We start from the raw sequence: 20,232 nt of genomic DNA, 5'->3' as shown, positions 1-20,232 counted from the left end.
TCCAAACTCTCTTTGTCCAAACTATGATCCCTAACCAAACATGATTAGCTTGCCTAGGGCATCACACCAAATTTTTTGGCTGAGTTTCCCATGGAATATCCTTCTCTATAAATAATTTACAAGGAGTTTAGGTCCAAATCCCAAGATACCGTACCATGCATATGGTGAGAAGTGGCCCTAGCACTCCATTTTTCACATACTGTTTTATTTAGAACAACAAGTTGTCGATCCACAAAACAATTTAATTGAACACAAAAAACCCTAAAAAATGACAACTAAACTAGTTATAGTACTATGAAAAAAACTCCACTTCTACTTCCAACACAAAACCTACTACATTTAATTTGTACAAAGCATTGAACACACAAAACTAGTAAACTGTTGTATTAAAATGCTGCACATAGTCTATACAGTATCAGTTTCTCTTCTTTCAACCCTTAGAACAAGTTGGATTTTGGCTTAAATATAATTGGAATTTATAGTTTCAAATAAATAAGGTGGTTGAAGAACTCCCATTAAGAAGTTGCTCCTTTTGCAAAAAGTTGCAAAAGTTGTCAATTGCAACTTTGTAAGAAATGAGCAATTTTTGCAATTTTGCAAATTGTCTCCTCAAACTTGCTTTGCTTGCTACCAAACTTTCCAAAAGCCCTAAGATGATAAAAAAAACCTAATAAGGACCTAAAAAACTTTCTTTCCCTATTTGGCCCTCAAAACCCAAAAATGCTCTATTGAGCTAAATGAGTAATTAGGAGCAATATTGCATTGTGGGGCTCTTCTAACTTATCTAACCTCACCTTAGGACCAAGTTGATCTTATTATTACTATAGAATCAATAAAAGAAAAAATTAACAAGTAGCCCTAGGTCTTCTCTTAGCCTACCTAGGTGCTCTACACCATGTAACTTCACAAACATGATTCTTGTCTACAATAGGTAAGCTTTTAATTACATTAAGATCCGCCTCATCAATCTCAGTAAGCTTAAAAATGCAAAGAAATCAAATAAATAATTCCACATTAAATATTTGATGGTATAGTTCTGTCATGATTTGTAACCAAGCCATGAGAAAAAAACTTTGAGAGGCTCTTGAACTTTTTGTCATTTATGGCTTTTATAAACAGGATGATTTTGTAGAAAATAATTCCACATAATTATACCCATCTGCATTCTTTTTTTGCAACTTAAAATGATGGTATCCTTCCACACTCTTTTGTTTTAGTCTTTAAGACAAATGCATATAACCTCGATGAATCATAGGATTAGATTATCTTGATCTCCTTTATCATAGGACAACCTTGTGCTTCAACCATTTGATGTAGCTTTAATTCTTCCAAATAAACAAATAATATACCTTTTATTCTCTTACTCCACACCTCATTTCCTATGACTTCACACACACACACATATAGTCTCATTTTTGTTGATCTTAGATTGGTTTTGACAAGTGAGTGTCTACACACTTAAGTCATTTACTTACTTCATGTCAAACAAGTAGTACATGTTGAGCACAACATGTATATGATATGTCGAGCACAACATGTATATGATAGAGCATGTTGAGTCCACAGTGAGTGCCAAGTCACTCATGTGCTGAGTCACTCAAGTGTTGAGCAGATAGTGTATGCCGAGTGATAAAGAAGCCAAGTAAGTAGTGCATGTTGAGTTATTAAGATGCTAAGTCATAGTATAGAAATTAGTATATGCCAAGCATCAGAGACTTTAGATGCTGAGTAACAAAGTTTTGTCATAGTTGTTTGTAATGACACAAACTACTATGTAAACCATTTTTGAGCTGACTTAAATATTGAATTATGATATTTTGGAGATAAGGATGAATCTTAAGTTGGAATTTCTATGAATTGCATGCAACTAATAGGGTAAAGGGAAGGTTTAAGTGGAAAAATGGATGAATCATAGCCATTGATTCATACCTAATCCTAAGTCACCTAAGTCTTCTTAAGGAGGAAAAACCCTAAACTTTTTAAGGTATGTGGAAGGAGAAAAGAGAGAAGTTTTCATGCACAATCATAGCATTCATGGTGACTAAGGCATTGTGATTAGAGATTTCATTGCATAATTAGTTAAAGGAGAAAAAAAGAAGGAGATAGTGAACAAAAAAGAGACATTTGATTAGGAAGGATCAAGAATACATCAGCTTAGAGGTGATCTATCATCAAGCAAAAAAGTTCTAACTACAAGATCAATGCTGAGTCAATTTAGCAGGCGAATCAATTAAATCTCTTAATAGAGTAGTCCTAATACATTGTATTGAAACCCTTTAACAGAGTGCTTACTTAATTGTGAGTTAAAGTCCTCTAACTAAGTACACTTTTAGTAGGGTGTTGAAAATCCTTTGACAAGGTGAGACCTAACAGTCTTTGTAAGCCTTTAATAGGGTAGACCTTTCACAGGGTAGATCATGAATAATGATCAAAACATTGTAACCCTGATTTGATACACTTTATTACTGTAGTAGTAAAGATTTGTGGGTGTCATCCCCACCCCAGTTTTACCTTCTCATTGGAGGGTTTTTGGGTATATGGTGTTATACATGTGTGAATGTTTACTTGTTTACATGTTTGAGATGTAAATACTTTACATGGTATTTTAGTTTACTTGGTGTTTTTATAAGATGGATGTGTGGTGAATGTTTTATGGTAAAAGTTTAAACTACTAATTCACCACCCCACCCCCCCGGCCCCCACCCCTTTAGAAGTTTACATTTCTTATTGTAATTCCAACAATTGGTATTAGATCCTTGTTCTTTGAAGGAGAAGCTTTGCAACTTTGAGAAAATATATTGAAAATGGAAGTATACAAGTTGGGAAGATTATTGAAAATTAGGGAATTGAAATACAACTCATTCTACATCAATTGAATGAAGAAAGAGAAGAATTAAAGAAATCCCTAAAGAGAAGGAAGGAAATTTCTATTGAGGAGAATGACACACAATAAAGTGAGATGGAAACTACTAAGCTATTTGCTAATGGAGACTCCAATGAATTTGATGCAGCAGTTTTGGATCTAATGGAAAAGAATAGAGCCCAAGATAAAGAAATTAGAAATCTCAAGTTAGAGAAAGAATCACAAGCCATACTACTATGTGAGGTCACTAAATAAAATAAGAAAGGTATGGAAGAAAAATCCATGATTGAAGAAGACAAAAGAGTTTTGACCAACAGACTAGAAGTTAAATCATCAAAGCTAACCAAGATTTCCAACATGCAATTGGATACTTTGAGTCAAATGATGAATTGAATGTCAAAGACATTGAGATAACAACATTGAAGTTACATAATAAGCGATTAACTAATGACCTAAAAAGGGAAAAAGAATTTGCTGAAATTTTCAATAAACCATGTGAAGCCATCAAATACTTTGAACAATTATTGAGATCCCTAGATCTAATAATGATACATCTTGATTGGGATACACAAGTATTGAAGAAGGAGAGTCATCAAAAAGTGCTGAAGAAAGGAGAAAAAAATGTAATAACTCCAAACCTACTTGTCATAATTGTGGTCAGAAAGGACATACTACTAATGTGTGCAGGAGCAAAACTACAAATCAAAATTTCAAGCATAAGAGCATGGTTCACTGCTATAAGTGCAACAAACAAGGTCATTAGGAATATGAATGAAAAACTATGACCATTCACACACAAAGGCTTGAAGGATATTTCTATAACTATTAGAAATATGGACATAGAGCTTTTGAGTGCAGATCAATACCCATGTGATCATCAAATAGGAAAATAGAGGTCAGGAACAATGGTAGCTCTTATAACTAGGATTATAATACAAGATATAATTGTCATTATTGTCAAGAAATATGGACATGTTCCTGAGAATTGCATTAGGAACCACTTCAGAAGTGATTACAAAATGTGGTTGAGTCAAACCACATGTTTTAGTTGTTTAATGATTGGTCACATTAGTCAATATTTCCCAACAAGGTCAAAGGCACCAATTTGTGAGTTTGATAAAGGCAAAAGAAAAGCAGATGTTGAAAATGTCAGAAGTGAAATGAGAAAGACATGGAAGAAAAAGAAAAGTTACAACACATCAAATGAAGAAGGGATCACTTCATCCAATGGGTTAGGTGATCACAACTCATCAAACTAAGCAATCAAGAGGTATGTGGGACTGATATTCATAAGTTATATCATACATCAATTCCAAAAGGATTTAGTACTAAAAAGACTACATAAGCATGAATAGAGATGCAAGATGTTATTAGGAATCAAAGAAAATCTTTAAGTTTTTCATGTTACTATCAGGCATGAAAATTCTTCTATGATTATCGAGTGAAATATTAGAGGATGCTGAGCTAATAGACTAGCTAGTTGATGCTGAGCTTGTAATGCTTTCTAAATGAATGAAATATTAGTGGATACCAAGTGATACTAAAATTGGTTGATGCTAAGCTTATAGCTGTGTAAGCACTCATCATTAATTACAATACTTCAAAAGGGTATTTGATCAAATTTTTAGCTCATTTTACATCATTTTGAAATTGAGAAAGAGCAAGGAGAGCTAGAGGTGATAAAGAAATCCATCCAAAGCAATTGCAAAAGATTTGAACAATGATTCAAACACCATTTCATTAGATATTGCAAGGTATTTATCAAGTGGCAAGTTACATTGTTTCTACTTTCATAAACCCTAGTTTTTCATAATGGAATCTAGTTCAAAGGGTGTAGAGGGTAAGAAGGTTTTGAATGTTCAATTGGTTACTAATGAGGTCAAACAACCAATTTTGAAAGCCATACTAGACATTGCTTATTAAAAAGATCCCTTTGGTGCATTATCCATGATACCACCCAAAGTTTTAATGGTTCAAGATGTTAGGAAATGTTACAACTATAAGATTGGGAGTATTGGAGACATGGAAATTAGGTAATCATATGATAGACTTTGTGAAAATAGGGTGTTAAGGGAAGAATTCAAAATTGAAGAGAAGAAAGAGTTAACTCATGCCCTAAATTTCCTGAATTTTTTCAAAACTAAATGGATTAGGATTGTATAGAGTAGGATTCATGATAGTTAACTTTGGTTAGACAATGGGCCAATTAAAATTACCAAAAGAATAATCCATAGGGTAATAGGGTATCTGACCCTAGATCGACCTAAGACTTTGAGGAGTGATTCAAAAGGGGTTATTGAGAAGAACATAGGGGTTGTGTGGAATAAGAGGGTAATGACAATAGATACCATCATAGATCCTTTGTTAGACTTTGCACTAAGGGTAATTACACATAAGTTTTACCAATCAAGAAAATTGAATAGTGTGCCCTATATTACAGTAGATGTTGGTTATAAGATTGTGAAGAAGGATCACACATATGATCTTGCAAGGCTACAACTACAATAATTGATTGAAAACCTAGGAGCAATAAGGAAGACAAAGAGTGCTTAGTAAAAAATTGGTTCTATTTTGATATGTATTTTCTTTTATGTTCAAAACATATTTCCTACATTTGGCACTGTGGCATGGAGGACAAACAGGTTAGTGGCAGTACAAATAGGTGAGTTCATTGAACAACTAGGTGAAAATTTTGAGTCACTTATGACCAATCACTTTGAGGACTTTAAGTAATCTATGAAGAAAAGATTGAGAATTCCAGTATCATTAGTGGAAAAACATTATGATGATGTTTGTTTCCTAGTTGATGACAATTACACTTTTTTTCAAGTAGAAATAGGGTAAGATGGTTGAGGCCATTAGGATATGAAATAAATGTAGATGAGGCCTTTGTAGAAATAACTACATTACTTGTTAAAGATATAGATAAAGATGCCAATGAATTTAGTAATTATGAAATGGCCAAATCTAAGATCACTATGGAACTAAAGACTACCTCTGTTATAAAGAAGAAGGAGAAGTTGGTGAAGAAATTGAAAGCTAAATTTGGTGAAGGTGCCAAGAAGGAAGAGGATGAAGAGGAAGAAGATGAAGAGGAAGAAGACACCTAGACCCAAGCACCACTTGCATTAACACAAGGACAGAGTGAAGATCAACAAGAGGAAGAGATAGAAATTGCTAAAGGTGTCAAGGAAGAAGAAGCTGAGGAAGCACCTACTCCTACTAATTAAAAGAAGAGAAAGGCTAAGGCTCAACTAGTGACAAGGCCCAAGAAAACTACTAAACCAAGCCATCCCAAACCTAAAAAATCTACTACAAGGGATAGTGCATGTGTCACTAGACAAAAGGAAAAATAAAAGATCAAACCAACAAAGCAAGAAGGAGGAGCATTGAAAAGGTCAAGGAGGAAATACATTGCTCAAGCTAAATATGATGAAGAAAGAACATAATTTGATGGCAATAGCCAATTCAAATTGGTGAGTCATAATCCATTATCAGATTTAGAAAATCTATGCGAGAATTTTAAAACTAATGCAGATTTATTAGGATTTTCTCATATTGATTTTGATAATCTTGGTAAAGTTGAAAAGAACCAAGTGGAGGAGGCTATATATGCCATGATGTAAAATTTTAAGAAAGCCCCACTAGAAATTTCTAACTCAATGCCTAAAAGTTTATATGAAAGAGTTGAACAGAAATGACATTATTGTCTAAATTTGGAAAAGCAAATTAACGAAACATCACTTACACAAGTTATTCCTGAACTCGGTAACACACAAATTGATAATGCCATGACAAAATATGTAGTTAGATTTGTTCCAAAATATAGAGCCTTCAACATATTGCAAAACAATATTGAAGATGTTGTGAAGAAGTCCACATAGATGTGGAAAGTCACATATGGATTAGCTATAGTAAAAGCAGGTGAACAAGAGCCTATAGAGGTTAAGGATGATGAAGAAGATGAAAACAATGAAGGCACAATTGAGGGAGGTACGTAAATGAATATAGATGACAAGGCAATAGCTAAGGTAGAGCAGCAAGAAGAACATCATGTACAAGATACACAATTGCTAGATGTTAGCCCTCAACAAACAACACGTGTAAATACTGAAATAGTAATAGAAAAGGATGTTTTTGATCTCATTTCTTAGAACATCAATCCCTTATAGAGGAAGATCTGGCAAAGAAACTTGATCAATCTACACTTCAAGAAAAATTATGTGATAATCCTATATTGGTGAGTGTAGATGAGATTCAAAAATCAGTGATTGACACTACAAGGGAAGAGGTGAATACACAAGAACCACCTACCATCACCCCTCAAGTCACTAGTGTACAATGTTTAGATAAAATACCAAAAGTTACACCATCAAAGGTTGATATAGTTGGAAAGGACACAGTGGAAACTCAAGGCACCACTAAAACATAGAGTGAAATAGGCCAGATAGATTATTTGCACCTCCAACACAAGTATAAGGTGTATCACAAGGCATTGCAAAAAATAAGGATGAGCTTGAAGAGACTGAGTTGATACCAAAGCTAAAGGAGCAAGCAACTATTCAAGTCCTGGTAACCTTACTAGAAACTAGCACTCCTTCCAGTCACACTATTCAGAAGCTGAGTACAGATGCAACACCATTACAAATTTTAGTGCCGAGTCCAAGCTCATAAAAGGCATAAGAGGTAATACAATATGGAGATGTAAGCCTTGATGAAGAGATTGTTTTACCAAAGTATGATTATGCCACATTGACAACAGAGTAGATGGGTATATTGCAAGAAGCCCTAGCTAGAAAGAAAAGACAAGAATTGCTTAGAAGGGAGCATGGGCAAAAGCAAGCTTTTCTTGATATCAAAGAAATATTTGTAGATGCATTCAATCTACCTACTCCAGATGAAACCAAGCTGCTCATTGAAAAAATGAAAAGTATAGTGGAAAAGGTTAGTGATGTAGACCTTGATACAAATGCAAAATTATTAGAATGGTCTAAAAAGAAATTTCAAAGAAAAGTGAATAAGAAATATTAGGTGACATAGCACTTGTACAAGTTGCATTGGAAACTAATGTAGAAAGTGTGAAGAAGGCACTTGAGAACATTTTCTCACTATACACTAAACTATGCAATCCAACACTCTTCATACAAGAGACAAGGAATCACATCTTGAGCTTGGAGAGTAACATGTAGTCATCAAGAGCTAAATTGCACATGACTCCAACTCAAAGTGAATTTTTTTTTAGAGCTTTATTGTAGACATAGAGTCAGTTAGCAGCATTATCTACCAAGGAAGCCAACATAAGGGCAAAACTGATTAGCATCCAAACAACATTGACTCCTCATATGGAGATTTTACACAAGGAGTTAGGCTATGCAGAAACCCTTATGAAGAAAGACCCCAATCTTTCTACATTAGATGGCCTAGTCCACCTTGCTGCCAAGCTAGCTATCCAAATTAAGTCTTTGGATGTAGCATGTGAAAATTGGGATACAACTCTCAAAATTATTCTTGAGGTTCATAAATAATTCTTGGACAAACACACTATCAGTGTATAGCTAATTGAAATAAGTGTTAAAAAGGGGGAGAAATAAAGTAGTAAAGAACAAGGGGTGAAAAGTGAGCTTATGAAGTAAGGGAGAAAGTAAAATAAAGGGGGTGAAAGAGCAATAAAAGGAGCTAATCGAAGTGGGAGAATAAAAATAATCAAAGGGGGAGAATAAAAATAGAGTAAGAGCAAAGGGGGAGCAAGCAAAGAACAACAAGTCAAAGAGTATCAGTTGAGACACATTTACATAGTAGGATTACATAATTTTGAGTATAGTTTAGACCTATCAACTTAGGGGAAGTAATCAAATTTTGAGGTATAAGTTTGGTTACAAAATTTTTGAATATTTGAACTTTTCTACATAAGCTAAATAAGAGATAAGTTATGCTCGTAAGAATAAGGATATCAATGCATGACCAAGTGTTTTTGACATTAATGTCAGAGGGAGAGATTGTTGATCTCTGATTTGTTTTGACAAGTGAGTGTCTACACACTTAATTCATTTACTTAGTTCATGCCAAACAAGTAGTACATGCCAAGCATAACATGTATATGATAGAGCATGCCGAGTCCATAGTGAGTGCCGAGTCACTCAAGTGATAAGAATATAGTGTATGTCGAGTGATATAGAAGCCGAGTAAGTAGTGCATGCCAAGATATTTAGATGCTGAGTCATAGTATAGAAATCAATATATGCTAAGTATCAGAGACTTTAGATGTTAAGTAACATAGTTTTGTCATATTTGTTTGTAATGGCACAAACTACTATGTAAACCATTTTTGAGTCAACTTAAAGATTGAATTATGATATTTTGGAGATAAGGACAAATCTTAAGTTGGAATCCCTATGAATTACATGTAGCCAATCAGGTAAAGGGAACTTTTAAGGGGCAAAATGGATGAATCACAACTGTTGATTCATACCTAACCCTAAGTCACTTAAGTCTTCTTCAAGAGGACAAACCCTAAACTTTCTAAGCTTTGTGGAAGGAGAAAAGAGAGAAGTTTGCATGCATAATCTAGCATTCATGGTGACTAAGGTATTGTGATCTAAGATTTCATTGCATAATTAGTTAAAGGAGAATAAAGGAAGGAGATAGTGAATAGAAAAGAGACATCTAATCAAGAAGGATCAAGAATACATTACTTTAGAGGTGATCTATCATCAAGCAACAAAGTGCTAACCACATGATCAATGCTGAGTCATTTTAGTAGGTGAATTAGTTAAATCTCTTAACAGAGTAGTCCTAAAAAAATGTATTGAAATCCTTTAACAGGGTGCTTACTTAATTGTGAGTTAAAGTCCTCTAACTAGGCATACTTTTAGCAGGGTGTTGAAATCCTTTAATAGGGTGAGACCTAATAGTCTTTGTAAGCCTTTAACAGGGAAAACCTTTCACAGGGTAGATCATGACTCATGATCAAAACATTGTAACCTTCATTGGATACACTTTATTACTATAGTAGTGAAGATTTGTGGGTGTCATCCCCACCCCAATTTTACCTTCTCATTGGAGGGTTTCTGGGTAATCATATCTGGTCATGCATGTGTGAATGTTTACTTGTTTAAATGTAAATACTTTACATGGTATTTAGATTACTTAGTGAATGTATGAGATGGATGTGTGGTGAATGTTTTATGGGTCAAAGTTTAAACTACTAATTCACCCCCCACCTTAGAAGTTTACCTTTCCTATTGTAATTCTAACAATTTTACTATAGTTAACAAACTGTTGTCTTAACCAATACATAAGATGTGACACTTTGTTTGGAAAGGAGACATTGATTCAATTTACTACTCATTGTATCAGATAAAATAGTTTTTTTCCTCTCCAGATAAACCTATTACTTATTTGTTAGTTTGAGACGTAATAGAAAAAAAATATACATGCCTGATACACTTTTCTCTTCTTTTTGATTATTTAAATTATAAGAAAATTCCTTATTCTATCATTGCATTAGAGTTTCACACTTGTGTCCTTATTTGATATATTGCATAACATATAAACACATTTGGTACGAGAAGATGTCTTCATACTCAACGTATTTCAAATTAGCCATTTGTCAAAACTGCCAATATGTTTCAAGAGATATTAACCTATTAGGGTGTAAGCCTGATAAAAGAAAAGTATCGACCTATCTACGTTTGTGCCTATTAAGGAAAGTTTAAGACTTGTTTCATTTTGTGTACATATCTAATGTGATGTATTCACAACAACATGATTACTTTAGTCAAAACATGCACAAATAATGACTAAATAAGGAATGCCTACAATGATGCCCTTTTCATTCCCATCTAATTTAGGAGTAGTCTATATTCCCTTAGTTTCTTCTTAATCTTTCTCCTACCCTTTTCTATCTCCCTCTCTACATTTGCAGTTTAGCTCTGATAGCATGTTAATGGTCTGGATCTCTGCAAATGTAATAATACTACCATTATAATTGATAGTTTTCAAATGAAGATCTCAAACTCTTATATATATAAGAGTAGGAGGAATGTCTCATGAAGAGACATGTCTCTATGATTAATCATTATTAGTTAATATATATTAACAATATAAATCATTTTATAACATATGTATTATATATAATATATATGTATAAAAATATTATATATATAATATAATATAATATAATATATAATATATATGTATTATTACATAATATTATATATATATATATATGTAGTATTTATATCAACATTGTATCTTAAGATTAAATCAATTCAACTATAGCTATAATCTTAACAAGAGGCAACCATAATTAGTCCAAAGGGATATTGAGCACTCAAAGAGCTTTCCATACATGTAATTTTTTTTTCAATTGGAGTCTCAAATCAAAAGTCATGTTTGTTAGAAGTTGGATTACCTTTTCTAAAAACTTATATTTTTGCATTGACTTCTAGAAACTCTATTTTGGTGTTGACTCCCAAATTTCAAAATGTAAATTGTATTCCTAACCCTAAATCTATGATGACATACCTAAGGCCTCTTCTTGAGTTGTAAAGGTAGTTTTTGGGGGAGTTTGAAAGAAGGTACTATGAGAAGGGTTTTTCTCCAAACTCTAATAATATTATAGCCCATATGGCATGAACTTGTGTCTATTTTTTATGTAATTCATGTAGCTACTTATTATTTCTTATAATATAAAGTTTTCTTTCCATTGTGTTTATTTTTGTCTCAAGTTGTTCCCTTATCAAGTTGTATTAGACCAAGAGTTCTTGAGTGTGTAGACAAATTTCCAATTGTGAGGTAGTTTACACTAGGACTATGGTTTTGGGTTGTGAGCGAGTGATAAAATGTCTCCATTAAGGGAATTTGGTGGAAGAGTTAGAGATGGAGGTATTCCAATAGAGGTTAGAGACATCTAGAGGTAAGTGCGAGCATTGCAAGAAGAGATCTATAGAGGGATGGATCTTTCCATAAGAGATGAAAGTGAGAATGACATCAAAGATGAATAAAATATTGAGCAAGAATGAGGTTATGGAGTCTTGAAATGAAAGGAGAAAAGGATTTTTAGGTCCCTTCCCAATATTGGGAAAAGACCTAGGATTAAGGTTCCCATATTTTTGAGAAATCTTAACTGAGAGGAGTTGATCAACTAGATCAATAAACTGGAGGAATACTTTGAGTATGAAGATATTGAGGGTTCTAATAGGGTGAAGTATTCAAAGGCTAGATTGAAGGGTCATGCAAACATATGATGGAAAAAGATTGAGTTGGAGAGAAATAGAAGAGGAAAGGAGAAAATCACAAGGTGGGATAGGATGGGGGATGAACTAAAGAAGTAGTTAATTTTGGTTGACTATGAGCATGATTTATTCAATAAGATGCAAGGGTTAAAGGAAGTGAGAAAGTCTATCTAGCTAACAAGGAGAAGGGTTCTCGCTACCTTAATGGGTTAAGACCAAACACTTCGGAGGAGATAAGTCTAGTTAGAATAACCAATATTGAAGAGGCATTATAGTTTACCTTGAGGGTTGAGGAGAAGTTAAACAAGAGGTTTAATGAAAATTAAAAAGGGAAAGGACAAGAAATGAGGGGAAGTGATAGGTCTTTTGGAGGCTAAAATGAGGACCAAAAGAAAAATGAAGACCTGGGTACCAACCAAAAAATGTAGAGGAAGAGTAAGAGAAAAAGGTCCAAGAAGAGGATGCTTTTGTGGCACATATTTTTACTTTGGAGAAGAAGGGCATTGAACTTATGAATTTCCTCACCTCCAAGGAATGATAGATAGGAGAGTTAAATGCTAAGCAAGGATTGTACATGTGGATGAAGAAGCCAAGTCATCACATTCAAAAGATGTTGAAAGAGGAGAATCCTATTAGCATTAATGTTGATGATATTCCTAATGGGAAGTATCCTATAATTACTAGAGCATGTGAGAGAATGTTAGAGTGATTATATATTGTGCATTCATGCAATTTTTATCATTGATGTTAGCATACTAAAGACTGATAAAGAAGAAGACAAATATTGAGACTATATGGTTCGAGGAGTAAAAAATGAGTCAAATGAAATTGGGGAAATTTTCTATAAAGTGTCTTGATTCCATGATTAAGTGTGCATGAAGAAAGTCAAAGACTAGTGATAGTTATTTGATAATTACAAAAGATAGTTTACAGAGAAAGTTCTTGAGAAATTATTTTTGATAATTGGGCTATATCTCCAAACTGGGATATAATCAAGTTGAGAAAAGTTAGACAAGGTAGAAGACATCCTGCTGATGAAATTAGTGAGTACACAAAGTCTAATGTTGTACATGTGAAGAGATTACAAACTATGAGAAAAAAACTTAACAACTTAAGGAGATTTATGGAAAATTATTTTAGAAAATATAGTTTGAAGTTTGATGGAACCAACTATGATAGTTGGAAGGAGAAGATGAAGACACATTTTCTATGCTTGGATCCAAGATATTTGTTAATCACTAAAGGAAAGAAATAAGCGATTGATGATGAAAATATTGAAGACTGTACTAAAACATAGAGAGATTTTTTCATGTGTAATATACTTGCTAGGGAAGCACTTTTGTCAACCCTTCCTAAAATGTATTACAATGAGGTAAAATATTTAAGGTTATCAAATGAAATTTCTAAAGCTTTGGAATCTACTTATGATGGTGATAAGCATGTTAAGAAGGTTATATTTGTCTCAAGAAGCTAAGGTGATGGAACATGAATTTGTAAGAAGATATTTTGGTAGGATATTATAAATTGTTTTAGGAATTAAAACTTGCGATGGCAAAAAGGATGAAGATGAAATAGTCTAGAAGATCTTGAAAAATTCACACATGCATATAAGAAGACATCACAAATGATTGAACAAGTTATAACCTACACATATAATTTCACAAGAGAGACCCTTCTTGGAAGATTGGAAGCAACATATACTTTCCTAGAATTGAGACAACATTCAACATATTAGGTGTTAGATCTACTTTGGCAAGGAGCATAAGAACTAGTGGAGGTTAATCTAGTAGTAGTAGAGAAAGAACTAAAAAAGACATAAATATTAAAGAAGGAATTAACGTACTTGTGAAAAAAGTGTTAGAAAGGCTAGGGTTTCCGTTGCACCAAAATATCAACTTGTCAATGCCCAATACAACCAATAGTCTTATAGAAGCATAGGAGGTAGTTAAGCCATGCCATGAATCTTTAAAGGGATGCTAGCCAACTAGAAACAATCCCTCTCCCAACATCACTCATTGTGGATTACAAGATTCAAACTTGTATTAAAAGTACCTAACAACCAAAGACTTTCTTGGCTCATATAGAGCTCAGATTATACATTATTATTTACAAGTGTTTACATGACTTGAGCTATATAGAGTAACTCACTCATAGTGATGAATGACTTACTCTTATTATTTATGGATAAGTTTTTGACACTAATAAACAACAAAACTTAGAGATTTGAGGAATGCATTAAGATTTGAGAAAGAACTTGTGGAAAGGATGAACATGACTAGTGAAGCAATATAGTGAAGCAATACAATACCTTAAAGAACTCATGAGATCACTTGGAACTAATAAAGAAACATTCATCTACTAAAAAAGGAGAATCATCCAAGAGTGGAGAGATAAGTAATGCAAAATCAAAAGGAAAACCTACATGCTATCATTGTGGTAGACTTGGATACACTAAAAACATTTGCAGAGGAAATAATGGTATGCAAAACCCTATACCTAAGTTTAGTGGTTACCATTTTTATTTAAAAAATAAAGGACATGAAATACATGAGTGTAGATAAAAGATGAAAAATAAACCTACTACACCTAGATTTGAGGGATATACAATTGCCAAAAGTATGGACATAGAGCATATGAATGCAAATCATAGGCAAAAGCTAACTAGACAACCAAAAAGCATGTCAATACAATTAAGAAAGTTTTCTCTAATTTTCAAAAGGTTGGACATGTGAATAAGAACTACAGGACCCAAGCACCAATACCAAACAATGAACATATCAAGGGTAAAGGAAAAGTGGTTGTTGAAAAAACAAAGAAGGAGATGAATCAAACCTAGAAGAAAAAGGTGGAAGCTGGAAGCTGTGGAACAAATGAAAACAAGATCAACCAATCCAATGGAGAAGGTTATCACACTACCTCAAATTGATCAAGAAAGGTATGTAAGGAAATTTATATTATATGATTTGTCTTACATCAGTTCCTAACATAAATTGTGCAACAGTTCATATCTACATGAAAAAAGATGCATTAGAATGGATTGTCAAAGCAAAGAAGTTGTCAAGGAAAATACCAAAGCCGAGTGGAATGGACATGGGCTATATATTTCAACCATCATTGATCCATTGATCGAGTTTGTATTGAGAGTGATATCTCATAAATTTTTTCAATCAAGCAAATTGAATAGTGTGTCATGTATGGTAGTTGATGAAGCATGAAAGATTTTGATGAAAGATCATAAATATGATCTTGCTCAGTTACAATAGTTGTAACTAGCAAAAAACTTGATATCAATCATGAAAGAAAAGAATTCAATGTGTAAGTTTGGATCATTGATTATGTGTATTTTATTTTATACCAAGAATTATTTTCTAGCTATTGGGAATGTTGTATGGGAACACAAAAAACCTACTACAAGGTAGATTAGTGAATACATAAAATTTTTGGGAGAAAATTTTGAGAATGTTCTAGATGGATGTTTTGAAGAATTCAAATAGAATATGAGAAAGAGATTAAGGATTCCTGCATCCTTAGTTGAGAAATAATATAATGAGGTATCTTTTCTAGTTGATACTGATAACACATTTGTACATGTAGTTAAGCCAAGGATAGGCTGGCTTAAACCTTTTGGATATGAAATTGAAATTGATGATGTGAGTGCAATAATTACTACGTTACTGAATGAAGAAATTGATGTAAAGGTCGAGCCCTTTGGAAAATTTGAAGAAGCAAAATCTAGAATAACTGTAGACATCAATATTGCCTCTACAGATAAGAAAAGGAACAAAATTATTGAAGACCTAGAAGGAAAGTTAGGAACACAAATAAAATGCAAAGAATCATTAACACTTACACAAGGCCTTGGAGAGGATAAATAAATGAAAATGATGTAGAGGAAGAGGAAGAGATTGAAGCTAAATAAGGTAAAGCCCTAACACTTGTCAACCCCCAACAAAGAAGGCTTAAAAAGTGAAAACCACTAAGCCTAAGGCAAGGAAGGATGTAAAGAAGGTAACACCTAATCCCCTCTTTCCTCCACCATAAAGATTAAGGACTAGGGAAATGACATCTAGATCCAAGACACCAGTAAAGAAAGGAGTGGTAAAGATCACAAAACTAAGTGGCTCAAGTGCAACAAAGAGGAAAATGATAGCCGCTACATGCTGGACAAAGAGAAGAAGACATAAGAAAGATGCCAAAGAGGAAGATGCAGGGAGGACCAAGCCTGATGAACTTGGTCACCACCAAGTCATTATACCTACAAACCCTAGAACTATTGATGAGGCATGTGCCAACATCAAAAACTCTATAGGCCTATTAGGTTTTAGATATGTAAAGTATGAGACATTGAGCAATGCTAATAGATCCAAAGTAGAGGGGGCCATGTTATAAATGATGGCCAACAATAAGCTAGTGCCAAGAGAATTTGAAAACAAGATTCCAAATGATTTTTATGGTAGACTTGATGGTAGGTGGAAATAGGCAACACACATTGAGAAGAAAATAAGAGAAGACACATTAGACAAAATTATGCTTGAGTTGATAAATAAGAAAAAGACAACATTTTTAGAGAAGTACATTATCCAATTTATTCCTAAATTTACAATATTTATGATTTTATAGAATAAAATTGACATTATTTTACAACAAAATGAATTATTATGGAAATTTTTTTTTGGACTAACTACATGAAGAGTTAAATGGGAGAAATAAATGGATACTATAACCATTGAAGATGATCAAAGTGATGAAGAATATTTAGGTATGACTAGCCTGTAGGGCAATGTATCACCCATTCATGATACCACACATGGCACTCCTATATTAAAAAATATAAAGGACTATCCTAAGGAAGGAGAAATGAAAGTCCAAGTTGTTGATAAATAAAAGAAAACTTTAGACGTCAAGGAATCAGAAAAGGAGAAGCAAGAACAAAAGGAACCAGAAAAGCAAACAAATGTAGCACCATCTACTACAGGTTAAATATGACCACAAGTTTTAGAACCTCAGGATGAGTGAAATAAGAAGAATGTATAGAAAGAAGTAGAAAAAATAAAAAATGATGTAGTTCTGAGTGCTACTATTGCTATTCTCAACACTAAAATACAAGTAAGACCGAGTGGTGACACCCTGTCACCTACTCTAACTCTAGTAATGACAAGAAGAAACACTCCAAAGAAGGAAAAGGTATGAAGAAAAATGATAGTTCTCCAGGTAATACTATTACACTGGATGAATTCATATAAATTCCAAATTGGGATATGAAAAATCTCACATTCGAACAAACTATCATCTTGCAAGATATTTTAGCAAGAAAGAAAATACAAGAAGAGATGAGGAGAGGACATCAACATAAACAAGTGTTGCATGATATCAAAGATATATTTGTTGATTCCTTTGATATACAAACCATTGATGAACATGATCCCATTATCTCTCAGTTAGTGCAAATTGTTGAAAAAGTCAACACTAGGGATATTGAAGCAAATGAAAAACTAATGGTTTGGTCTTAAAAGAAGTTTGAAAAGAATGTAATAGAGAAAGTTTCTACTATCATTTTAGTAAGAAAATTAGAGTTACAGAGACTCATAAATAATCTAGAAGAACTTGTTATAGGATTAGTACAATATTCTTTATGATGTACCAAGATTTACAAATGAATTTTAGGTAAACATTTAGAGGATTCAAGATGACATGAAACTATCATGAAGTTTTATCTTCTAGTCAGTTGAATCGAGCTCAATGCATTATAATAGATTGTTGTTTACACAAGGATAGTTGGTCAAGCTACAACAAAAATACAATAGAATGAGGGAAAAACTTATCTCCATCCAGTCCATGTTGATACCTCACTTGGAGGTTATGCAACATGAGTTGGCTTCAACAAAGGATCTAGTTCAACGTGATCATAATATTTCTATTGTTGATAGCCTAATTGAATTAGAAGCTAATCTGGAGAAAATTTTTCATATTTTAGAATTAGTGAGAACCACATGGGATCATGCTCTTGCCATGATAAATCAAACACATAAACCATTCATTGATAAATATGGTTTGATTCCATCTACATAGCCCCAACAGTAGACGTAAGTATAAAAAAATAAGGGGGATAGATATGGAATGATGGAAATAAAAGTGATAGGGGATAAAATGGACAAAATTGATTAATCAGAGAGTCAGAGAAGAAGTTAGACAAGATATGACAAGCTAAAATCAGACTATTGTGAGTCATGTAAAATGTGTATTTTATATTGTGTTGTACAAGAAAGTTTTGAAGTTCTATAAGAACCAAGTAATAGGCTTAGGGGGGAGTACTATTACTTTTGTAATGTGAAGATTTAATCATGACAAATTTTTTTTTCCACTAATATCAAAGGGGGAGATTGTTGGTATCTCTAAGTTTTTTTTTTTATCAGTGTCAAACACTTAGTCATAAATAAGGTAGAGTCAGTCGGTCATCATTACAACCAAGTTACTCTTATAGGTCGAGTCATGTAAAGACTTGTAAGTAATAATGTATAAGCCAAGCTCTATAGGAGCCAAGAAAGTCTTTGGTCATTGAGTTATTTCAATATAAGCCAAGTTTAGTGGATGTTGAACAAGCATTGCACATAGATGTTGGGTCATATAGAAGGAGTCGAGTAGGTTAAGGTCGAGCACTAACATGAAGAATAGTTATGACCAAGCATAAATGTTTGGAATGGTACAAAATTTGAAGTAAACCATTTCAAGAAAAAATGTTCATGACATTCAATGATCATAGAGTTTGTTTCAATTGTTGTTATGCATTTTCATGTGGATCATCGATCCCTATAGGGGATGAACGACCAATTAGTTGAAAAATCAAAAAGGGAAACATATGGAAGACTCTAAAAATGTCTTTAAATAAGAATATCCAAATCCTTTTTGGATATAGCATGGGTGAAAATGTGAAGGGTGTGAAGAAAGTGAAGTATTGTGAGAAGGAGTTAAGTTTTGGTTAGAGACCTAATCAAGTAGCGAAGGAAAGAGTAAAGATATATTAGATTGGAGATAATATCAAAGATTGGAAGGAGGAGATATGTAATTAGCAATTGTAAGTGCAAACTAAAGGATCATGTACTGAATTATTTTTGACAGATTAAATTAGGGAAAATATCTTAACAGAGTGGTTTTAACAAACCTTTGTAAATCTCCTAACATATTCCTTACTTTATTATAAGTGTTAAATCATTTAATCAAGGTAGACCTAATAGTCTTAAATAGTTTTTAATATATCAGACCCCTCATAGGGTAGATCATTTGAAGTAATCAAATTTGTATTCCTAATAAACTAACTTTGTTACTGCCATAGTAAATATTTGTAGGTGTCACCCCCACCCCAATTTTACCTTCACCTAGGAAGGTTTCTAGATTACCAAAATCTTTTGTTTTATATATTTTCATTTTATGGATGTGATACTTAGCTAGATTTATTTTAGTATATGATATTTCAAGTTATGTTATGCATAAACTAGATATGCGATGGTTAAGGTGGTGAATGTAGTTAAGTTGTTATTAAGGATACAAGTTTTTTTTAATCCTGATTCATGCCCCCTCTTAGTATCTTAGTTTCCCAATAAACTTCCAACATTGTCCTCTCCTTTGCCTTCAATAATTTGCAAAGGCATCTCTTTCTTAGTACCTTTTCTTAAATTTTTTTCTAAGTTCTCTATCATGACCTTCCTCTTTTTCATCATCTTATGTGAATTTATTTATATAGTAATATTCACCTTTGTTGTCTCATATCTGCTGAATGGATGGGCATTCTTATCAACCTCTTTTTCCAATAATACAATGATAGCTACATTAAATTTATCAATATTAAACTCATTAGGAAGAGGTATCGACTAAGAAATCCTAGGTAGAACTGCTTGTGCATATGTATAATCAATGCCTACCAAGAAACATATTGTTGGGTATGTATGGTGGGCCAAGTGACTAAGAGGGGGGTGAATGAAGAACCAATAAAAATTTAACTTCAATTCACCAATTAATCCTCTTTAAGCTAATTTGATCCAATTGCATGCATGAAAGACTAAATGAAATAAAACATTCATAATAATTGACACAATGATTGGTAACCCATAAGCCTTCCAAATATAAAGTAAAACTAGG

At 33.1% G+C, this 20,232-nt stretch overlaps 1 protein-coding gene across 2 annotated transcripts in view; it reads right to left on the bottom strand.

The window, feature by feature from the left end:
* The window catches only part of LOC149532256 (uncharacterized), a 273,508-nt gene that overhangs the window by 23,523 nt on the left and 229,753 nt on the right, over nt 1-20,232 (bottom strand). The gene's annotated exons all lie outside the window — the stretch shown is intronic.

This window comes from Cupressus sempervirens, chromosome 10, assembly GCF_028749045.1.
Source record: "Cupressus sempervirens isolate cs-2001-9-10 chromosome 10, ASM2874904v1, whole genome shotgun sequence".
NCBI lineage: Eukaryota > Viridiplantae > Streptophyta > Pinopsida > Cupressales > Cupressaceae > Cupressus > Cupressus sempervirens.
Note: the sequence above shows the minus strand (reverse complement) of the source record. Positions and strands in the feature narration are given on the sequence as shown.